The following is a 22,282-nucleotide window of genomic DNA, read 5'->3' as shown; positions in this document are numbered from 1 at the left end:
TGCATTGCAAATGCTTGTTTACCATTTAAAGCACTGGTTGGCACACAATCCTTCTGGGATAGCGCAACAAGAATGTGGAACTCAGTATCTCCCAATCTAGGCTCAACCACCTCCCTGGCGACTTTCAAAAGTGACCTGAAAAACCTTCTCCTCCAGCGACATTTTAGCTAAGCCATAGCAACCAACTGTATAAACCTCTTGCACATTCTGTTTTATGTATGTTGTAATTTCGTCCTTTGAAATTATTTATAGTACAATTTGTTCATCTTGAACAATCTGTAACTTCCATTAAAACATATCTCTTGTAAAGTGATCTAGCACTTTTGAGTAACGTCCACGGTACATAAATATGCATCAACTAAAAAAAAAAAATAGTGGGGCATTCGGCTCGACATAGCAGCCTGCCTTACCCCACAACCGACGGTGGCGAGAGGCAATAAATAAAGGGGGCGTGAACCGCTCTACCTTCGTTCCCAGTATACAACTGACCAAGCATGCCGAGGGTTTATTCGGGCGAACGCTGCCCATACTCAGCATGCCCTCTTCCAATGACGGGCCCGCGCTACAGTTACCAGGTTAATATGGCCGCCATAGAACAGAATTAGAATAGTATTCCTCCAAGTCCCATTTCTATGTCCATGTTTCCTTAGCGCCGTCTTCCTGGCCTACTGTGAGATTCGGCTGAGGAGCTAAGAGAGAAAAGTCGATGCATTGGGTGATCTGCGCCGGTGACGAGAGAAGCAAGAAGGATTGGCCTGCAGTATTTTATTCTGGAGAGGCAAGTTAGACTTCCCGACACCTTGGTGGCTGCAGCAAGTCAATATTTGTTTAATAAGAGGGAACCCTCTGGGACTGCATTGGGTGAGTTATTTGGAAGAGTCCAATGTGGAAGTCTGCCTCTAAAAGCTGTGGACCCAACAGTTGGCGCTTTGTTGAATAGACGGGAGTTTGTCAGCACTGGAACAATTCAGTCAACGCCTCCGAGATCTTGGCGCAGCTCTCTTTTATTATCTGGAGCATCCCCTCCAAACAGATTACCAAAGCACGCTCAGGAGGCAGGACGCATCTAAACTCATTCCCTAGTTGTTACACATTGGCGTGGAAACAGAAACGATGCCTAGAAGCAATATTTAGCAGCTTCATCATTGTGGTAAGCAAGTTCCACTGGCTCATTCGTTCAAATTTGGAAGCCCCAGCTTCATCATTCACGAGCCACTCTGAAATGAAGCATTAAAGGTGAGTTATAATCCAGTCCACACATATTCAGCCTTCCAAAAGTATGATTTTCATGAGAAAAATCAATTGTTATAGGGAGTTAAATCAAAAGACGTTAGGTGCGTTAAGTCAAATAACATGACAACATATTAAGCAATTGGTTGGGATTTGGGAAGAAGCACTTGATGTTAGGCAGCTCAGCTGCAGTAGCGCATGACTTACTGTAAGCAGCAGCCTCATTTGTTTTTTGTAGTTTTAATTGGGATACCAATCAGCACTTGCGATGCCAGAAAACGTGATTGTATGGTTAGAAAGGTATAGGGTGATGGGCGTGGACCCAACTTCGTGTTAGCCTGCTCTGTTTTAATGACAGACAGTCGCTTCCTGATGGCAGGACCCTCCTTGCCGGTGCTAAACCTCTGGCACTGTTAGGAAGCCTCATTGTGAAAGTACGAGGTTTTGTTATGCTAGCAACTTCTGTTTTCTTGCTAGAGAGCACCATTGTGGGGATAGACGACTTTACTTTTGTGTCACGACCCCCATTATGAAGCCAGGAATTCTCGTGATGTCAGAGTACCCGTATTTAGGAAGATCCATTGGTATTACAGGAAGCCTTAGTGTGCAGTCAAACATTGTGTTATGTTGTATATTCCTTTAATACCACGAGGTAAGAATATAGAGTGTAGTGTGTTCATGAGTTCTATGTGGAACTGCTGTTGTATGCTGAGCTGTTGAGAGGAAGACATCGCTTCCCTGGCTCTCACCTGTTTGTCACTTTTACTTGGAATAAATATTATATTCTACAACTATAACTCGTTGATTGCTTCACTACAAATTGGCGACGAGGGAAACTGGAGTTTGAGCGTCTTTACAAGAATAATCTTACTGGAGGAATATCGAAGGAAATCTCATTTAAAAAAGAAAGCGGACCGGAGTAAAAGACTTTCTGTGAGTTACATTTTTTTTGCCTTCACATTGACGTTGCCACCGCTTGCCGACTGCGCCTTAACTTATTTAAAAAAAACTGCGATATTATTTATGCACAGCGACTATAACGGAGCAACCGTTAATAGTCATCGTCTACCTGCATCATTCAACTGTTCTCGCCATTCCACTGCATGCGCTGACTGTGAGGGGAACTGCGCGCGTCACTCGATAGCGCGTCTTCAACAATTCCCTCAGGAACTGACGTCAGACGCAGGTCACGCAGCGTGACCCCAACGTGGCGGCCATTTTGCAAAACAATGTTTACATTTCGAGCATTTCGAGCGCAGAAGATCGGCATTTCGAATAGATGCTCTGATACATCGTGAAATTGCAACGCACAAAAGGCAGTAACTATAATCTACAGAATATACATTCCGGACAAAACAGTAAGGTGAAGCTGATACATAAAAAAATATATATATATTTTTTTTGTTGCGACATTATAACAGGTGAGAAGGTCGGGTGAAGGTTGTGTGTTTTTTTTTTTTTGTTTTTTTTTTGTTATATAATTTGTACTTCACAGTGCATGGAAGAAGGTGACTGCAGTGTAACTACTGTTAATAAGGACAGAGACATGGCACAACAACATTTTTCAATTAGTCCTCCTGAACCATTTTGGGTTAAAGGTACCCAACCCAGTATAAAATGGATAGAATGGAAAGAGTATTTTGTTAATTATTTGGAAGCTGTTGATGAAACCAAAAAAATGAAACCTGAACAAAAAAAGAGACTGTTATTACATTCTTTAGGACCCATAGGTTTAAAAACATTTTCAAGGATGAGTAAGTCTGATGACTCCGATCTTGATGAATTTGAGAATGCCATCAAAAATATGGATAAGTACTTTGCTCCCAAAGTATGTATCGGGGTCATAAGGCACAAATTCTTTCAAAGGAAACAAACTAAAGAGGAAACTGTGGATGAATGGATGGACGATCTTAAAAAAACTTGCCATTGATTGTAAATTTGACAATTTACATGATGACCTGATACGTGATCAACTAGTGATGCACAACAACAACTCTGGTCTGCAAGATCGTCTTTGGGTCAATGGAGATGCACCTCTTGATGATGTGGTAGCTATCATGAGGAAATCTGAAATGTCTGGGAGGTGTGCTACGGTTGTGAAGAAGACTGAGAAAGATTTGTCCAAGACTTCTGGAACTGTTTGTAAGATTCAGGCTCCCAATAGAAATTTTCGCCAACAGCAGCAACAAGGGAAATGGACTGGTCAGCCTACAAGAGTTCAGAACAAGAACATGGAGGATAGGAGATGCTATAGATGTGATAGTAAAGAACATCTAGCATTTAGTAGACTATGTCCAGCGTTAAAGAAAAAGTGTGGTATTTGTGGACTTTTAGGTCATTTTAGCAAGATGTGTCGCAGACGCAGTAATGTGAAGTATGTGTATGAAGATGAGGTTGAGAGTGTGGATGAAGTAGAAACTGAGGATGAATGTTGCATAAAGAGTGTTCGTGGAAACTATGTGATTAACATTTCCGAGGATTCTCTAAAAGGAAAACCAATTTGTGAGATATCTCTTGGTGGGGTGGTAATAAGTGTGTATGCGGACTCTGGTTCCCCATACACGATTGTAAATGAAGAAGTTTGGAGGAAGAAATTTGTAAATAAGATTGGTGAGCAATTGTATCCATCGGATGTTTGTCCAATCAGTTTTACAGGTAATAGAATTGGAATGATTGGTTTTAGGTGGCTTACTTTTTTGTTTAAAGACAGGTCCACGAGAGCGAAGTTGTATGTGGCAAAGGTAGGACCATCAGTGTTAGGGTGGTTCGACCAGAAAAAATTGCACATCATCTTAGATCCTAATTCTAAGGATAAAGTATTGATTTTAGACGACTGTAGTAAAATGGAAGAAACACTGTCTGAAAGTTTCCCCAAAATGTTTAGCAAGGAGTTAGGTGTTCTAAAGGGGTTTGAACATAGGATAATTTTAAAAGCTGACGCGCAACCCAAAGTTCACAAAGTGAGACCAATACCTATACTGATAAGAGAGGAAGTTAAAAAGAAAATTCAGGGACTGCTTGCCAAAGGCATTATAGAGGAAATTGAAACATCAGAATGGATTTCTCAGATTGTGGTTGCCCGGAAACCCAACGGAAAAATCCGTTTATGCATTGATTTGCGCCACTTGAACAATAATATTGGGGTTGAAAAATTTCCCCTTCCCAGAATCAATGAAATGGTATCTTCCCTTAAAGGTGCTACATGGTTCTCCACGGTTGATCTCTCTGCCGCTTACCACCAGGTAATGTTAGATCCCGACTCTAAGAACCTTACGGCGTTCATAACGCCATTTGGTTGTTACCAGTTCAGGCGTATGCCTTTTGGGTTGGCCTCAGCCGCTGCTGTTTTTCAGCGGTTGATGCACAAACTTTTTGGAGACATGGAGAATATCTCATTTTTTCAAGATGATATCCTTGTTGCGGCAAAAGACAAAGAGAGCCATGATTCTAAATTAAAGCAAGTTTTGGAAACCTTGCAGTCAGCTGGCCTGGCTGTAGAGTTATCCAAATGCAAATTCAGTCAAAGAAGTGTTTCATATTTGGGACATATTATAAGTGAAGAAGGTGTTGAACCCAAACCCACGTTAGTTGAGAATATAGTTAAATTCTCTGCACATGTTTCAAAAGATGAGGTGAGAGCGTTTCTTGGCATGGCCGAGTATTGTGCCAAGTTTATAAAAAAAATTTGCTTCAAAAGTTTACAATATGCGTGCACTATTGAAGAAAAACACTAAGTTCATATGGAGTGAGTTATGTGAAGAAGAATTTAAATTAATCAAGAATGAACTGCAAAATGTAAATGCACTTGCCAGTTTTGACCCCAATATCGACTGCTTGTTAACAACTGACGCAAGTGACAAGGGCTTGGGTGCTGTATTGTCACAACATGATGGGGAAGGTAAAGAAAAGATAATTCTGTTTGCTTCTAGGGCCCTTTCCCCTGCTGAAAGTAGGTACCCCATCATCGAAAGAGAAGCCCTTGCGTGTGCATGGGCATTAGACCATTTTCGAGCATTTGTTTGGGGCAAGCCTGTGACCATTCGTACAGATCACAAATCTTTGATTCGTATATTGTCATGTGAAGGCATTTCTGGTGCGTCTGCGAGATTAGCTAGATTGTCTATGCGGATGAAGGAATAAATCTATAAAATGGTTTACCTACCTGGGAGGGATAACCGTATTGCTGATTGCCTATCAAGACTTCCACCTCCTCTTGAAGTATGTGAAGACGACCCTTGGAGTGAATATTGTGTGGCTTTAGTGCATGATTGTGGTGAGCCTGCCATAAGTAAAACTGAGTGGTTGGCCGAACAGGAAAAAGACACTGTTTTGAAAAACGTTTTAGAATATATCTGCAAAGTCTGGCCCAAGAAGAAGAGTATTCCTGGATTGGATGCCTTTTGGCAAATCAGTATGGAGTTGTCCTCTGAAAATGATATACTCTTTAGGGATGATAGAATTGTTCCACCTGTGTCATTGAGGAAGAAAATTTTGCAACTTTGTCATGAGGGGCATTTTGGTATTATGAGAACCAAGTCTATCGTCAAAGGAATGTTTTGGTGGCCAGGAGTTGACAGTGAAACAGAGGAGTTTGTTAAGAAATGTGTGGTTTGCGGGTCCGCTGACAAGACCCTTAGAACGTTAAAGCCCAAGATGAGTGATGGTTTAATTCCTGACTTCCCTTGGGACACTATTGCAATTGACATTATTGGACCTATTGGGGACTCTAAAGAATATGGGTTAGTTGCCATTGACCTTTTTTCCAAATGGCCTATTGTAAAATTTGTAGAAAAGATTGACACTCTGACAGTACTTAATTTCTTAGATAAAATATTCATGGTGGAGGGTTTGCCTGCTTGTGTGCTATCTGACAATGGTGTCCAATTTACGTCCAAGCAGGCTAAGGAGTATTTTGACAGGTGTGGCGTCAAACACAAGACTACTGCACTGTATAACCCTAGTGGGAACGGCACTGTTGAAAGGTTCAACAGAGTGATTAAAGGTGTCATTCAGGCCTCAGTGCATAGTAAACTTGATTGGAAAGTGCAGGTACAGAAAGCAGTTTGGTCATATAGGGCTACTGTGCAGAACAGCACTGGCACGTCCCCGTTCACCATGATGAGAGGCAGAACAGCAAGGTGCAAATTTAATCCTGCATGGCTTTTTGATGGAAAAATAGCATGTTGGTCTCCAATTGAGGTCAGAGATAAATTACTGTCCAGTCACGACAAGAGCAAAGAGTTTTATGACTTTCATCACAACACCAAAGATGTTTCTGTCAAGGTTGGAGATTGGGTAAGGGTTAAGAAACCTTTTAAAGTGCCTAAGGGTATAAGTCGCTTTGAACCACCATGTAAAGTTGCTGAAATTTTAAGGAATTCGGTAAGATTAGATGATGGAAGGGTGTGGAATCTTAAAAACATTGCATTGAATCCTGATCAGAATTGTGTAGAGGTATTTTCAAATTCTAGTGTCAACAATTTTGATTGGGTGGAAGATCATTTTGAGAATAGTCATGTTCAGTCTCAACTTGGCAATGATTTTGCGTCTGTTTCTTTTGAGCCCAAGCAATCCAGCCTTCCTTCGCATATTGAGGGGGAGTGGGCGAGGGTTGCAGTTATGATGTCCAGACTAACACCAATGCCTCTACCTCTACAAGTTTGGACACACGTGGTACTCAGTCTTACCTGACTAAAGAACAAGAGTTGTTCCCAGATGGTTTAAAGACTTCACTGTATAGTATTGTTGTTTTCTCTTTGTTGGTTTTTTTTATGATTCCTTTACTATTCTTTTTCTTACGTTTTACTTTTCTTCCTTTCATTGTATGGGGGCGGGATGTGTTATGTTGTATATTCCTTTAATACCACGAGGTAAGAATATAGAGTGTAGTGTGTTCATGAGTTCTATGTGGAACTCCTGTTGTATGCTGAGCTGTTGAGAGGAAGACATCGCTTCCCTGGCTCTCACCTGTTTGTCACTTTTACTTGGAATAAATATTATATTCTACAACTATAACTCGTTGATTGCTTCACTACAGTGATGTCAAGAGTACCCGTATTTAGGAAGATCCATTGGTATTACAGGAAGCCTTAGTGTGCAGTCAAACATTCATATTATAACGTCATCAGCCATATTGTAATTTGTCATTTTGTGACATCATGTAACTTTTTGTGATGTTTTAAAGCCTTTTTAAGTAAACAAGTCTTATTTTGATGGCGTGAAGCCACGAGTGCTGTTATAAGTCCTGTTGTGATATGAGAAATACCTGTTCTTATGTCAGAGCTCTGTATTTCATAGCAGGACGTTTTATTGTGGCATAGGAAAGTCCCTTTGGGTGCTGAATACAATTGCATTGTCATAAATCCATGCTGCTGTATTAGGAATCCCTGTTTGTGGAAAAGGGTAAACCCGTATTCACTGGGACCTGGGTGTTAAACAGTATACAATAAGGTGGTCCCAGTATTGTAACATCAAAAGTTTTAAACAAACAAATCACACTAAAATATACTTGCGCAAACACAACTTTCTGGTTGTGACAGTGTTATTTAATCACACTGATTTTTTGTAGCAAAAAGCCTACATTTTTGACAAATTTTCATTAACCTGACTGTGCCCCAAGTAGGGAAGGAGGAGAAAAAAGGGTTGTGACTTCAGTGGGGTAGTGGAGTGAAGTTTAGGGAAAGATGGTGACAGAAAATCACAAATAATTCAAGTATATATTAATCATATGCCTGTGCAACAGGTGGGCAAATACACATTCATGATAGTTCACAATCAATGTAAGGTTCTGCCATGTAGTACGATGTTACACAGTAAATCAAGTACTGTTGAGAAGAACTGGCAATAGTCAAAAAGTCAGTTTCGACCCAATTGATGTGTAGGTAGTTGTCAGCCTTACGGGAGGGGTCTTCCTCAGGACAGTGGTGAGGGGGACCATGAGTGAAAGGGAGGGATCTCACTAATCAATAGTAGAGAAAAGGGGGGGGGGGGGGCTTCGTGGCTCCCAGGAAAATCGCGGCAGGAGTGAAAAGGCACCTCACTAATGCAGTTCAAGGTAATCTATGTAAATCAGGGATCCATCTTGAGTGAATGTTGCAAACAGTTTAAAGGGGCCCGAGCGAATCAAGGGGTAGTCAGAATCAAACGGGTGTCCGCATCTGGGTTAGGAATCCCGTTTGGAATGTCAGAAATCCCATTTTGAAATCAAAAACTCCCTCATTGATGGCATTAACTTATTTTGTGAGCATAAGTAGTGTCAATATCCATATTGTGAGTTAGGATATCTGTTTTGGTGTCTTTTGTGATGTTCCTGTATCACGTTGTTGCTTGGATATGGATTTACCGTAAAAAAATTAAAAGACAAAAGGTATTTGGCAAAACAGGAACAAGTTGGTTTAATTAAATGCTGTGGCCAAGAGAGCCAAGCCTGATATGTCTGCTCAAAATCTCTCAATGTACAAAGTTTTGGCCGTCCAATTATACAGTTCTTGTGGTACAGAAAAAGCATCACAATTGTAAATCAACAAACTAGGGCATCTGATAAGGATACAGATGGCTCTGGTTCATGAGAAGAGCTAGTGTGAGCCAGTGTGTATGTGTCCAGATGTCCGGTATGAGGAGCGCGTGATCACTACATGTGGTGTGCCTGTCGTGTCGATCACTACATGTAGTGTGCCTGTCGGGGTTGATGCAGAGGTCACGGTGGGTGAATATGACAGCAATGATGTGAGTTTATAGAACTCCTAAAGATTTTATGGCAGTCACTGGTATCGGTTTTATCAACTTTATCGTTATTCCGCATATAGTTGTCATTAGGTCTCGGCGTCAACGCGCGGAAGCGCGTCTCCGCCGGAGATCTTTTGTCAGGGACTATGCTTCCCAGGAGACAGTCCCGGCCACGCGCATCCTTCCAGGCGATTTGTAACTGGAACGCGCGCTGTGGCCAGGCGCTGTCTCCTGGGAAGCGCAAGCACCACACACGCATGCGCATACACACACAAACACACAAGCGCCCATGCACGCACACACCCACACATACAGAGAACCCACCCCCGCCGTCGCATACACACACGCGCGCACACACACACCCACAAGTGCACCGAGTGTCCCCCCCCCCACCCCCCCTTACTCCCCCTTACTCCCCCAGCCCGCTTACCGCCATTCCGGACTTCAGCCGCCACCACTGCTCCTCTCCTGGCCAGGCACTCCGTGGGCGCGAGCTTCCAGCAGGAAACGGAAGTCCCGCCCCACGGTAGTTTTCCTCACGCGCATCACATGACCAGCTGGGGAGTACAGGAGCAGGTTCGCTGAGATGAAGTGCTGTCTGGGCGGCTAATATCTGCCGGTGGTGAGTCATATGTTGGGAATGGATCAGAACCTCACACACTGACCGCCCCCCCAAACCCCCCCCCCCCCCCGCCGCGCCCGAGTTCGGCGTCTACAGGATGCCGCCCCCCCCCGCCTGTCCACCTCCAGCCCGGAGCCCCCTGCAGCCCCTGCTTCCCGACGCTGCAGAGCGAAGCCCCCGAAAGACGAACAAATAAACATAGGTTTCGCCGGCGGGCAGAATAATAAAGGTTTAAACTTGGTGCCTGAAGGGCTGGTTCTTTATCATGTCGTCCCCTCTACAGTACATACCCTTCCTGAACATTAATTCCTAGAGTCTCGTTACTTAGTGCAAGCTCGATATTTAGGCACTGCAGCGCTTTGCACACCAGATACGTTACAGATGAAAACATTCATTTTTTGTAGGTGTGCGGAGATTGTTATTCCTGAAGACTGTGTGTGTGGAGTCAAGGCTGCTCTCCTTAGGTCCTTGACTCTGGTTGCTGCGGAGCTAATGGTGCCGTGCCGTGACGGTGCAGGGACGATGGCCAAGCAGGTTCGTGTCCTGACCGAGGCACCGGTCCTGGTGCAGCTGCTTGAGGTGCAGCCCTCCGAGCTGTTGTATTTTTCTGTAGAAGCTCTTCGGGGCATGACCCAGGGCAAACCGGAGGCACAGAGCTGTAGGGTAGTGTGCCATTGCTGTATGTGTGCGTGGTGCCTGTCTGCAGTGTGTGTGTATACAGTGCCTGTCTGCAGTGTATGTGTGCGTTTGGCGATGTTTACCACCGATTTTATATGAACTGGTTTAGGAGTTGTGTGGCATGTGCTGTAAACGGCTTTTCACTAACCGCAGCTTTGATGTGGTTTGTTTGATAAATGTCTGTTGTTGAACCGCATCATTAAAACTGCCTTCCGCACCCCGAATAAGCAGCAGCGGTCGCCTTTGAACAGTCAACGCTGCAAATATATATACCCTATTTCTCCAGAAGCTTGCTTTTTTTTTTTTAACAGTTCCTTGCAACATAGTTGGGCTGTGCAGCTGCGTTTTCAGAATGCTGAATCTTCAAAACCCCGCAGGGGGAAGGATGGTTTTCTAAAAAAAAAAAACATTTGCAGGTGCCTAATTTCACAATGATTACCTAAGGCATTCCAAAGCCATGGGCAGGGTAAAGATAGGGCGATGAGATTAAAGCACAGGGAATGAGGTGCGAGCCTATGAAATGATAGGTGCGCTCAATTATAATGCCAAAATCTGCTCTCACATATTAGCGCAATATTTGGGAATTGTACATGCCCGGCATATACGAGTGGAAACTGAATTTCGAGGGGGTTACATGGAATTCGCGGTGGCATGCTGTCAGCTCCAGAACGGAGGTGCAGAAATCAGTTCCGTGCTCAACTTCCGGTTTCCCATTGGCGGCCTACCTTTGCCTCAGGAAGGACTGCCATACACTGCTGACAGCTGGCGCACCTGCCTGTTGATGAACACGTGAGCATCATGTGGACCCGCGATTAGGGATTCTTACTTTAGATTATAAAATCATGAGGTGTATACCACTTTCCCTTTTGCCAGGGAGGGATACTATCTGACTATCGAGTTTTAAATATTGTGCTACTAAAATATAGCCAGAATGTTGACTATCAAAATATTGTAGGAGCGGAGATAAGATAATCTACATATATATCAATATATACTGATTGAGTTAGAGAGATGTGGTCTGCAGCCAATAGAATTTGGGTAAAACCTTCATTTCAGATGAGTCCTGAATTAACCAAAAAATGATAACAGATGATGGTCAAAATCAAGCCCAACATGTATACGAATGCACAAACTATAGGTCTGAGGCTTTGTAAGCTTATGTATAGGTTTGAGCCATTCTAACCACGTCAATTGTATGCAGGCAAGATGCATTTAATGGTGCGTCCCATTGTTCCAAAAGCCGACTCTAGTAGTAACTGTGTGGAAAAACAAACACATGGAGTTAACTGAAAAAATCAGAATTGCACAATCTTGATTAAGGTCTCAGCTATGAAATCTTAGGAAAGCATGTTAACCTTCATGACTGTATTTCGGACCCTCACTAAAAAAAATATTTCTCTTAGCTGGTCTCCAGAAGTGCGCACATTTAGGGCTTGCTTTAGAGAAGGGGTGTAAGGTTTGTCAAAAATGGTGCATCAATCATTTCCACCTCTAGCTTTAGAACTGTCCTATGTGGAGTTGCCTACCTGACTAGCGCCCATCTGGTCAGGACACCTCTGACTCCACCACGGGAACAGTTGCGGCTTAGTATTCACTTGGCAATTATTTCAAGACTGCTACCATTTTTGGTGGAATGCTCAGTGTGCAATACCACAATGCCAGATGCGGCGTACTTTCACAGAAAGATGCATATTGCATCAGTAATACGCTGGTTACCTCTGAGCAGGTCATGAAGACAATAAATGCAGGTACTGAAGATGTACCTCCTATTTGACACTGCATTTCTTTTGCTCCCAGGGGTCGTAAAATTGCATCATTTAACATCAGCATTGGCAGATATTCTGTCAGATTGTTTCCTAGCAACATGGCCCCTCTCCTGGCTACAACAGACCCTTTGAGGTAAAACTATCACTAGCGTTGAGGAGAAATGAAATTATGATGAAGTAACCACTATTTGTAATTCACGGGGAAACAACCGCTGTACTAGAAGATGGGAATTCCTCTACTAAAACTCTGCATCACCCTAACAGCTGGGAATGGCTGGTTCATATTATACCGGTTGAACTATTATGCCATGAATGTCAGTAAAAATATCCAAGAATTTCTTAACAACAATAAGATCCAAAGGCAGAAATAGAGCCTGTGTGATAATTAATATAATAATGGCACTACTAAAGAAAGGCCAGTATCGCAAATTCATCGTGCATCATTTGATAGACTAGATTTCCAGTGCATATCTGAGCATCACCGGCAAAGTTGCAAATCATGTGATTTCGTGTTCTCTGGCTACCCTGATGTCAATACAAGTGCCCCCGTATCAGTCTGAGTGTGTGTACATTTACAGCATGACAGCATAAACTGTTAGACCGAGGTGTTGTTTGACAGCATGTTTTTTTACCCTATAACATGTATTGTTATTTGCTCCATTATTATTCCCAGGGAGTATCTGACTGACAGCGTTCACTGTTGCGAACACAGAGATTCAGTAAACCTCCATTTTTATCCCACAGGGAGCAACTCACACCATGCATTGTTACCCCAGGAGTAACTCTCAGAATACAATGTCATTTATTTAAGATATAAATAAATAAATAATGAGCAATGCCAATAGCTCTACCTTTAATGCTGCCGAGACCATTGCATTGTAAATGCTTGTTTTGTACATTGATATTGTTTATACTGGTATTAACATGGTTATGTTTGCTTTGGTCTGAACGTACGTTGACATTAGTGACCGCCGTTCCAAGTTACTGAACAAGGAACTGACCGTGCGGCACCCCATCAGGCAGAGACTTTTCCTCCTGATCAGCATACTGTGCAACCCCCACCCTCCTCTCTTGAAAAAGATCCGCCGCGACCACCAATTGGGGCGCACTAGGGTCGAAACGTCGACGCTCACCTGTGGTCCAGAAACTCCAGGAGCCACTACATGAACACTATGACTCCTTGTATGTGAAATAGATTCTGGCCAATTAAACCCTTGTATATAATTGTATGTATATATATGTTACTTGATTTCACTGTACATTGCTTCATGCACCGAGCACCTTTCACCAATTGTCACATAATTTTCACTTGTTTTGACTGTCTATTTGAGAATCTATTGTTATCATTGAATGAATTAATTCGGATGTAACATGAATGAATTCTGATAAAATATTGCATCAAATCATCACTTGTCTATATGAAGTTTTTCAGTAGATTTGCTTGAGTAGTTATTTCCTCAGTGCATATGTGTTTCAGAGGTTTTCTAAACGTCTAAATTGCATTCATTAGCATTGTCAAAGTGATTTGCCTTACCCAACAGAACCACCATTGTACTTAACCACTGTTATCTATATTATGCTATTCATTGTCTTGTGTTGTGACATATCTCCCACTTTGTTTTGTTATGCCAGGGGAGGCCGTGCTATAATATACTAGGCTGTTTTGTCATGCTACAGCACGTCACGGTCCACTGTCCTATGTTATGCCATGTTGAGCTCTAAAAGACTATGATATATCACTTTATCATTGCATGCTACGCTGTTATTTTTTTCATGTCCGACCTTTATATAGCTCAAACTTGACCCGAAGGTGTCTGGTATCAGAGCGCTTTACACGAGCAACAGTTGTTACACAAAGACACTTTTATTTTTGTTAGGCACGGGGAGATTGTGATGTGCCCAGAATCACAGGATGTTGCGCGTCATTGCTGAGACTCGAACCCGGTTCCCTCGATTTAAGGTCGACCGCCCTAGCCGTTAGGCCACATCCTCTCCCCTATGCTACACTATTTCATCACACACAGTTGAGCGCTCGCACACACATATCACAAGTGCACACACAGACGCACATAGACTAACGTGCACACATACACCACACACACACACACACACATGCAACCAGACACACACACACACGTATATCCATCTATCCCCTGTAGTGGACATTCTCCAGATGCGAACAAGGGAGCAGGGGTGGATGAAAAATCATGGGGTGCCCTTGGTAGAGCTGCCGAGTTCTACGCGACCAGTACACCCCGCTAGTTGGGTGCCCGTAACAGCCGGCCCTCAGTCTAACCGTGTAAGGATAAGTCTGTGCCCTGTGGCCCTGGTGAAGGGGAGCCCCATGTTCTCCCTGGCCTGAACACCCCGTTATGGGGGTGCCCGTAGCCGTCGTCTCCCAGTTTAACAGTGTAAGGATGAGCTGAGCTCTGAGGCCCTGGTGAAGGGGGGCCCCTCACAATCTCCACAGCTGTGCCAGAGCACCTTCAGGACACAATGAGGCCATGCCCATCTGCTGCCCCCACCCCGAGGCTGTAAAGCACCCAGCGCTATTATTTAAAGTGGGCATTATTTAGGCCACTTCTGGGGGCCTTGGAGGGGGCTCTATGGCCAGAGTCCTCACCCTGGGCTGTTTTATATTCCTGCCCCCTTGCCTCCTCCTCCCTTGGTTAAAACAGCAGGGTGGGCAGACCTCGCGGGCCTGGGGGGGCACATCTGCCATCTGTATCTGTGCATCTGTGCCGTGGGGGGCGCCGGCTGTGCGTTAACCTGGGGGCACGGGGTGCAGTGCCCATACAATGGATGTCAGCGCAGGGCTGTGATCTTGTGTCAGGAGAGGGGCTACCAGGAGGGATAGCTCTATCAGAGGCTGGAGCCCGAGCGGTGCCGGGGCCTGCACCGGAAGAGCCTGAGAGTGAGCGCAGGAGTGGGTAGTATAGAGTTTCACAAACCTCAGATGAGTACATGGTGCTGAAAGTGTCAGTATAGCTGCAGTGGAGGTACAGTAGTCTATTGCCTTGTGGCTGTAAACATAAGAGATGGGCGGTCTGAGGGAGACATTTAAATCCATCAGTATAGCTGCAGTGGTGGTACAGGAGTCTAAATGTAAGAGAGACATTCTATGGCCTCGTGGCTGTACACATAGGAGATGGGCGGTCTGAGGGAGACATTCAAATCCATAAGTATAGGAGATGGGGGTATGAGGTAGACATTTAAATCCATCAGTAAAGCAGTGGCAGCGGTACAGGAGTCTAAATGCAAGAGAGACATTCTATGGCCTTGTGGCTGTACACATAGGAGATGGGCGGTCTGAGGGAGACATTCAAATCCATAAGTATAGGAGATGGGGGTATGAGGTAGACATTTAAATCCATCAGTAAAGCAGTGGTAGCGGTACAGGAGTCTAAATGCAAGAGAGGCATTCTATTACCTCGTGGCTGTACATAGGAGATGGGAGTATGAGGGAGGCATTTCATTTCGTCGGGGTTATAGATGCAGTGGGGGATGACGCGAGAGAGACCTTTAAAGAACCCAGGGATGCAAACACAGTAGAGGGGGGAGACTGCATACATGAAGGATAGGTTTAAATTCCTCAAGAGTACAAATGGAGCAGAGAAAGCAGGCTAGATATGACTGAGACGTTTAAGTAGCTAAAAGGGGGATGTGTCATGAGATAGACATTTAGCTAGCCCATGGACATCAATAAAGTGGAGGAGAGAGAACAGAGACATGATGTGGGGATGAAATACTTCCGGGGTGCACCTGCTGTGGAAGGCGCAGCCAGGGGAGACATGGGAGAGATGTTCAGGTACCTCAGGGTAAGAGACCCAAGTGAGTGTAAATATAGAGACAAAGGGCTTTTTTTTTTACATCACATCATCAAACAAGCGAACACACGCACAACATTGTTGGTTAAATAGCAACATTCAAAACAATCTGGGATGGTTTATATAGGGGAGCACTCAGCAAGTCACCAAAATAATTTACAAAATAACCGTGACTTAAAGAAACGGTTCACAACCTCTTTCCTTCTTTCATTTAGTTGCTTCCCTGTGAAATGGATCCAAAAAAAGACAAGCGCGCGCCTCGCGCTGACGAGCAGAGGAGGTGGCAGCAAGGGGAGGGGAGGAGAGGAGGGGGGCCTGCGCGGGTTCCCTTGCGGGAGCGAGCAGGAACCATATGTCAAAGCTGGCTCCCGCAAGGGAGTCGCCAAACAGGCACGCGTTGCCATTGAAGGCAATGCGTGCACGTTTTTGGCAGCCAAACTGAATCGATGGCTAAAGGTCTCTTTCCTATGCAGCGCATGCCATGCTGCATAGGCGAGACCTAAAAACGACTACCAGAAGGAGGGCTTAAAAGTAACCTTTTACCAATAAGACTAAAGGAATTTAGAAAAGCAGACAAAGGGAAAAATGGCAAGGGGTACACACCATGCCTAGCAGTGCATGCGCGCTGCTAGGCTCAACCTAAAAGGCATGGATGAACAAAGGTCAGTGCTTAATTTGTGCCGGAGCTTTCTGGTGCTTTGCACCTGCACTTATTACTTGGGGCCGGGTCTATGAAATACCTGCCAATTAGACCTTCATTATCGTGATAACAAACGCCCTGATGTTTCTCACCTGTGCGTGAACTAATATTCAAGGCTGCCCTTTTTATCATGAGGCACAGACACACACCACCAGAAACTGCGTGGGTCTCTGCCTCAGGCATCGTAACAGCCTGGTGACCGGTCTAGCAAACATAGTAGTGCAGCGCTAATGCGTTACAATGAAATGACCACTCACGCTTGCAAAACAAAATTAGCAAGTCCCTCGTTGGCGCTGAATCGTCAAGTCAGGTGTCCTGACTTGGACCAATGCAGACTGTGTTTACACTTTTCCCCGCCCCAGCATACTGCGCAGCTGCAACTCAGTTGATCAAAGCAAGCAGTGGTACAGATTGGGGACTCTTGAATCTGCAGCAGGCCTCACGCTTCGGATTAATTAAAGGCAATTTTATGCCAGTAAGTATTGATTTTGTAACACACTGCTTATAGTGCAAAGTAATGGAGCGTAAAATGTACCATAACTATTTTGTGAGAGATCACATGGTGACAACGTGGTCATGCTAACTGTATAAAACTCGTTACATTTTTTTGTGTTTTGAGTAGTGCGATTCCCAAAGAGCCCGTCATATGCCATTAACCCCTCCCATGCTTGTGACGGAACCGTTCCGTCACGAGCCTCGGGTGGGCTATGCTGGTGACGGAAAGGTTCCGTCACGGCCTGCTCGCCGCGCCTGCGCAGCTCGAATTCCGCGCCTGCGCTGACGTTCTAAAGAGTGAGCAGGCCGTGACGGAACCGTTCCGTCACAAGCACGGGAGTGCCACGCGGCCCTGCCTCCCCCTTAGCGCTGCGGCGGAATAGCGGCCGCAACGAAGGGGTTAATGTCTCACTCTCCCTTGATCGGAGCTCTGACATGCTGAAAGGAATAACGCAGCGTGGCCTCACCGTGAATGTTATCTTTGCTGCCATATTGAGAAACTGCAATCCAGGTTGAAAAAAAGAAAGCAAAACCGAATTTCACAGATATTGCTCTGCACTTTAACCTCCAAGAAAGTATCGCATGCTGATCATCTCTGCATTGTTTGGGCAATATTCCACACAACTGGGTGACATTCTCATTTGTGTGGGAAAAAGCAGTGACAGTGTGCGTGCCCGTTGTGTCGCAAACTTTTTAAAATTCGATGCCTCACCACAGCTTCCCGCCTTAGGAGGCACACTCACAAACTGCTTGTAACCAACCTGATCTACATCTTGGCTTCGGGCTCTATTCTTGCGTAGCCGCCTGGCCTAGAGGAGTTTAGTCTTTATTCTTTCATACTCATAGGCGCCAGGCCCCCGTGTCAGGGAGCCTGGGCTCTATTTCTTCATAATCGCACAGCCCGGTGTCTAATGCCTGGGCTGTGGTAAACACCTGGCAGTTGTTTGAAGTCAAGGCTCTGCCCTTTCATAACCTCCCGGCTTCGAGGCTGGGCTTCGACCTCCATTCCAGCGGAGGCATCACGCCATGTCAGTGAATGCAATCCGAACTCTGGTCTCACATAGCCGCTCGGTAACTAGGCTCGCACATAGCCGCTCGGGGCTTGTCAGGGGCCACATACAGCCGCCGGGTCTAGCCCTATTTCTGATGTAGGGCTCTGTTCACCCACAGCCACCCAACCCCCACCTGAGAACGGAGAGTCCGGAGAGCAGAGACGTGGCTCTCTTTAGCAGGGGCAGCAAGTGCAGTGGCAACAGGACACAAAGGCCTGAGGAGCCTACCTGAGCCATGTTTATTGCTGTGCTGTATAATTCAAACGGCAGCCAGGGTCCCTATTTCCATCCTCGCACAAGGGTACATGACACACTGGCCATGCTACTGCTCCTTAGTGCAACAGGTGCAGTGGCACCCAGGTTCAAGAATGAAGGAGGATATTCCTCTGTATATATGGCGTTGCTGGCGAGGGCTGCTGGCTGCCACAGCTTGAAGGAGACGGGTTAGTGAGGGACGGGAGCTGCCTTATGGGGTACCTGTGAAAACAACCTCTGTCATGGGAGGTGACCGGGCCTCTCTGTAGCAATCTGTCCTTCCTGGGGCAAGCATGGCAAAGAAGACACACTAACTCCCTCTCCCACCCGCCCAGTTGGCACTTCGTGGGACCTGGGTCAGAGGAGCAAAAGGGAAAGGAATCAGCATTCAGTAGCGTCACGTAAAGCCGGGGGTGGGGGGCATTGCTGCAGCGGGACAGTGGTGCACACAGATTTGACACCAAGCTGCTCGGAGCAGCACAGTCCTTTGAGGTTTTAACCCTGTCCAAAAAGTGTGACAAAGAGCATCTTGTAGGCTGCCTTACAGCCAATTTATGCAGCACAGCGTTGATTTACATTATGCAACAAGAAATGGCACTGCATTGTGAGGCAGTGCCCACAATTTTATGTACCACTACCTCACTACCAGCTTAAATGTAATTAGAGGCAGTGAGGCACCCTTGGACAATTCTTAGGAAGCTGTTTCATTCACTGATGTGTGAAATGACTAGGAGTACAGTGGTTGATAGTAGAAAAAGTAGTTTATTCAGTCAACAACCCCAGGGGCATTCAAGTACCAACTCCCTCAGTAACCGTGCATCTCTGGTCTGCTCCCTGGATTTCACACTCTGGAATCCAGTGAGCACATTGACCATGAGACAGTGACATCATTGCTAGGATACAACATATCTCCCTTTCTATAAAATAACAAAACAAACAACAAAAACAAAATACTAAAATAAGACTAAAAGAGAACAGATATAAATTGATACAAGCTGGATTACATATTGATACACATAAGAAATACCTGGATTACATATTGATACACATAAGAAATACCCAATCATGGACAGATGTAATCCTTCATCCAAACTGGTTTACACTTAGGCCTAGTAGATAAAGACACAGAAATAGGTACATCATCTCTTTTCTCAACAGATGTTTTTGGAGAATTGTCCACCATACCACTCATTTGTTTGCATTCTAGATCATTACATCTTGTAATGCTTCTCACATTCCATTGTTTACCATCATCTAATTTCACTATATTACCAGTTACAAGAATAATTTGTTTTGGTTTAGACCATTTAGAGGAACCAGGTTTCCGATTACCCATTAATTGTGAGCGAACCCAGTCACCAACCTTAAATGCTTTAGCATTACAACTGATCTTAGAATTGTGATTTCGAACATATTTATTTTGATATTGTCGAACACTTTAAATGCTAGGTTCTTACCATCAGTCACTTTTGAAATATTTCTAGACATCCATACGGGTTTGACCTTAGATCCAGCCACACGCCCCTTTAATAAGGAAAACGGAGATATTCCCGTAGCTGTGTGGGGAGTATTTCTATAACACCATAACATCTCCTTGACAGCATCCTTACAGTCATCATTATTCTTGCTAGCAAGTTGGATGCATTCCTTCAACACTCGGTTGAATCTTTCTATCAAACCATTTTCTCTTGGATTATATACAGAGGTGGTAATAAGTTTTACTCCAACTTTATTAAGATAAGCGGAAAATTCCTCAGCTGTAAATTGCGGGCCATTATCTGATAAGATAGCGCTTGGATACCCTTCTCTACGGACAATACCTTCGCAGAACTCAACAATATTGGAGGCCTTGATATCCCTTACAAAAGCCACTTCAGGCCATTTAGAGTGAAAGTCCATGAAAACAATTGCAAACTTATTTTCGATGCCCTTGACATGAAATGGACCACAAATATCAATAGCAACTTTATCCCAAGGCTTCTCAGGAAAAGGAGTTGCCGAAATAGTAGTTTCTTGGGATTTGTGAGATTTGTCACTAGACATACATGCTAGGCAATTCCTAACGCACCTGTCTATGTCCTTGTCCATTCCAACCCACCAAAAATCGTTCCTAGCTCTCTTCTTCATGCTAGTCATTCCACTGTGTCCTTCATGTAATAAATTCAATAATTTATCACGCAAAACTGCAGGTACAACTAATCTATCACCCCTCCTAAGAATGCCAACATAAAAAGATAATTCCGGCCAAACAATCGGCTAAAATTGACTTGTCCAAGGATGACAGATCTACACCAACATGTAAGTTGTTAATGATTTGTTGTAGTAAAGTGTCATCGGTCACAGCTTGAACCCATTCTTGTTCACTGATTGCATTATTACAAGATTCCTCGATGCTGGCAACTAACCACTCATCATTATCCTCAGATATATCATCCTTGTCACACGGCAAGGGAAGACGTGATAAACAGTCTGCATTTATGTTTTTATGACCGGGAACATAATTTATTTGAAAATTATATCCCTGTAGTCTATATAACCATTTTGCTATTCTAGGAGTGGCTCTTGAAGCACCTTTTGTTGTGAAAATGTCAATGAGAGGTCGGTGATCTGTTCTTAATTCAAAAGAAGTTCCCCAAATAAAAGTTTTGAAATGGTCTACACCCCACCAACACGCTAAAGCCTCCTTTTCAATTACGGAGTACGAAGGTTCAGCACCTTTAAGTGTGCGAGACGCAAACGCTATAATTCGTTCAGCTCCATTGTGCTTTTGCATAAGAACAGCACCTAAACCATAAGCACTGGAGTCCACGACAATTATAGAGACATGATCAGGATCATAAGGTTTAAGAGCTACAGCTTTTGTGATGTCATTTTTGATGTTTTCAAAAGCCTGTTGACACAATGTTGACCATACAAAAGAAGCGCCTTTTTTCATTAGCAATCTTAAATTATACACTTTGTCAGCAAAGTTTGGGACGAATTTAGAGTAGTATTCTGCAAGTCCCAAAAATGATCGTAACTGTTCTTTATTAATGGGGTGGGGTGCTTTTCAATGGCATCCAATAGTTTCATTTTAGGTTTAACCCCTTCGTTGGAAATGGTATGACCAAGATAACCAATTTCTTTCACTCCAAACTTGCACTTTTCACCACATACAGTTAGACCAGCATCCTGTAATTTCTGCAGCACACAGTGTACTGCTTGGTCGTGAGAAAGTATGTCTTTCCCCCAAATAAGAACATCGTCTTGAAATATTCTCACATTCAATTCATCCTTCAAAATACTGCACATGACTCTCTGAAAAACTGAGGATGCAGATGCCAATTCAAATGGCATTCTGAGATATTGAAAAGCACCCTCGGGTGTAATGAAAGATGTTAGATGCCTAGAGTCAGAATGGAATTTGATTTGGTGGTATGCATTCGACAAATCAATTGACGAGAAATACATGGCATCTTTTATGCTTGAAATCATTTCATTGATGTGTGGCAGAGGATATCTATCAACCCAAATATTTTTATTCAAATCCCTCAGGTCCACACACATCCTAATTTTTCCATTGGGTTTGCGAGCCAAAATGATGGGACTAAGCCAATTTGAAGCTTCAATAGGTTCTATTACCTTGGCATCACACAATCTATTTAATTCTTCCTTTAAAGGATTCCGTAGGGCAAATGGTACATTCCTCACCTTATGAACAGATGGAATATTGTCTGCTTTTAAAATGATCTTCTGTTCAAACTTGATTAAACATCCTAGATCTTTGCTAAATAATTTGGGAAAAACAGATTCCCATTTTGAAGATGAATCTTCATTAGTTAACAATATATGTTCAAGATAATCATTAGCCAAAACCACCTGGTCAGGATGATTAGGATTTAATACTAACCCCATCTTTTTAAGATCTTTCCAACTTAATAAAGCACGTCCCT

General features: G+C 43.9%; 1 protein-coding gene across 2 annotated transcripts in view; it reads left to right on the top strand.

The window, feature by feature from the left end:
• Positions 1 to 656: 656 nt before the first annotated feature.
• Positions 657 to 22,282, top strand: part of THAP7 (THAP domain containing 7) — a 101,667-nt gene continuing 80,041 nt past the window's right edge. Inside the window, exon 1 of one of the 2 annotated variants that reach the window (XM_086930508.1) lies at positions 657 to 1,236. The gene's annotated coding sequence lies outside the window, so the exon portion shown is untranslated. The remainder of the gene's footprint in view (positions 1,237 to 22,282) is intronic. The other variant, XM_086930509.1, reaches the window with a different exon arrangement.

This window comes from Lissotriton vulgaris, chromosome 7 (assembly GCF_964263255.1).
Source record: "Lissotriton vulgaris chromosome 7, aLisVul1.2, whole genome shotgun sequence".
Taxonomy (NCBI): Eukaryota; Metazoa; Chordata; class Amphibia; order Caudata; family Salamandridae; genus Lissotriton; species Lissotriton vulgaris.
Note: the sequence above shows the minus strand (reverse complement) of the source record. Positions and strands in the feature narration are given on the sequence as shown.